The 2500-nt window shown below is 59.6% G+C and overlaps 1 pseudogene; it reads right to left on the minus strand.

Moving 5' to 3' along the window:
* The window catches only part of LOC124587162, a 7955-nt pseudogene that overhangs the window by 4297 nt on the left and 1158 nt on the right, over positions 1 to 2500 (minus strand).

Consider the following 2500-nt stretch of genomic DNA (forward strand, 5'->3'; position numbering starts at 1 on the left):
CGCAGCGGCCTCGCCCGCGTCAGGCAGCGAGCTCGCTGCTCCACGGCGGGACGCCGGCTCTTCACCCCGACCGATCTCAAGTGCCTCCATGAATTGGCGGACAAGCTGCTTGTGGGCAGCTTGCCGCCGTCGGCACTTGATTGCCTCAAGCGTTCGGTCGGGGAACATCCTGGTAAGTTCTTGATTTACAAAGAAGAACCGGGCGTCCCTCTCCAGGAACAGTTCGGCCTCTGCCTTGGCGAGCGACAGGACTTCTTCCTCCGTCCACCTCGCGCGATGCCTCTCCGTCACGATCTCAGCGTTGGCGGCCGCAGGGTGTTGGCGGCGGCGATGGACCCCGAGACCGTTCTTCGTGGTAAAAGTGCGGTGGCACTCACTGCAAGCAAAGGGAGCTACACAAACTATCGCATTTTCGTTACGGCCGGTTGGCCGGATAGGTGCTGGGGTAGCTGGGGTGGCACCTTCAGCGGAAGGGCCACCATCTCTTGTTTCTTGTCGGCTGCCCCCAACTATAAAGGGATAATGCGAGGGGGGGCTGGTAACCCCCCCAAGCCCCTGGTGCGGTCTTCCACTCTGCAAAAATCAGCGGGCCCACGAGAAGGGGAGAAGACCGCAGGAGAGGAGAGGCTAAGAGGGCTAGGCCCATGTATTGCGCATCACTCTCCCTGTAACTATAACCCAAGGAAGGCACCTCGCAGCAGCAGCACGACTACATCAAGACCGCACTTCGAAAAGCCAAGTCCGGATGCAGCCACACCGCCGCCACTTGGCCACCTTAAGAGAGTCATAGTTACTCCCGCCGTTTACCCGCGCTTGCTTGAATTTCTTCACGTTGACATTCAGAGCACTGGGCAGAAATCACATTGCGTCAACACCCGCTAGGGCCATCGCAATGCTTTGTTTTAATTAGACAGTCGGATTCCCCCAGTCCGTGCCAGTTCTGAGTTGATCGTTGAATGGCGGCCGAAGAGAATCCGCGCACCCGCGCGCCCCCGGAGGAGCACGCTAAGGCGGACGCGGCCTCGCAGCAAGGAAGATCCGTGGGAGGCCAAGGCACGGGACCGAGCTCGGATCCTGCACGCAGGTTGAAGCACCGGGGCACGAACGCCGCGCAGGCGCGCGCATCCTGCACCGCCGGCCAGCACGAGGCCAACCAACGGCGAGAGCAGACCACGCCCGCGCTAAACGCCCGCGCTTACCGGCACCCCTACGGCACTCACCTCGCCCAGGCCCGGCACGTTAGCGCTGACCCACTTCCCGACCAAGCCCGACACGCCCCGATCCTCAGAGCCAATCCTTATCCCGAAGTTACGGATCCAATTTGCCGACTTCCCTTACCTACATTATTCTATCGACTAGAGGCTCTTCACCTTGGAGACCTGCTGCGGATATGGGTACGAACCGGCGCGACACCTCCACGTGGCCCTCTCCCGGATTTTCAAGGTCCGAGGGGAAGATCGGGACACCGCCGCAACTGCGGTGCTCTTCGCGTTCCAAACCCTATCTCCCTGCTAGAGGATTCCAGGGAACTCGAACGCTCATGCAGAAAAGAAAACTCTTCCCCGATCTCCCGACGGCGTCTCCGGGTCCTTTTGGGTTACCCCGACGAGCATCTCTAAAAGAGGGGCCCGACTTGTATCGGTTCCGCTGCCGGGTTCCGGAATAGGAACCGGATTCCCTTTCGCCCAACGGGGGCCAGCACAAAGTGCATCATGCTATGACGGCCCCCATCAACATCGGATTTCTCCTAGGGCTTAGGATCGACTGACTCGTGTGCAACGGCTGTTCACACGAAACCCTTCTCCGCGTCAGCCCTCCAGGGCCTCGCTGGAGTATTTGCTACTACCACCAAGATCTGCACCGACGGCGGCTCCAGGCAGGCTCACGCCCAGACCCTTCTGCGCCCACCGCCGCGACCCTCCTACTCGTCAGGGCTTCGCGGCCGGCCGCAAGGACCGGCCATGACTGCCAGACTGACGGCCGAGTATAGGCACGACGCTTCAGCGCCATCCATTTTCAGGGCTAGTTGCTTCGGCAGGTGAGTTGTTACACACTCCTTAGCGGATTCCGACTTCCATGGCCACCGTCCTGCTGTCTTAAGCAACCAACGCCTTTCATGGTTTCCCATGAGCGTCGATTCGGGCGCCTTAACTCGGCGTTTGGTTCATCCCACAGCGCCAGTTCTGCTTACCAAAAGTGGCCCACTTGGCACTCCGATCCGAGTCGTTTGCTCGCGGCTTCAGCATATCAAGCAAGCCGGAGATCTCACCCATTTAAAGTTTGAGAATAGGTTGAGGTCGTTTCGGCCCCAAGGCCTCTAATCATTCGCTTTACCGGATGAGACTCGTACGAGCACCAGCTATCCTGAGGGAAACTTCGGAGGGAACCAGCTACTAGATGGTTCGATTAGTCTTTCGCCCCTATACCCAGCTCCGACGATCGATTTGCACGTCAGAATCGCTACGGACCTCCATCAGGGTTTCCCCTGACTTCGTCCTGG

Source organism: Schistocerca americana, unplaced genomic scaffold, assembly GCF_021461395.2.
Source record: "Schistocerca americana isolate TAMUIC-IGC-003095 unplaced genomic scaffold, iqSchAmer2.1 HiC_scaffold_582, whole genome shotgun sequence".
Lineage (NCBI taxonomy): Eukaryota > Metazoa > Arthropoda > Insecta > Orthoptera > Acrididae > Schistocerca > Schistocerca americana.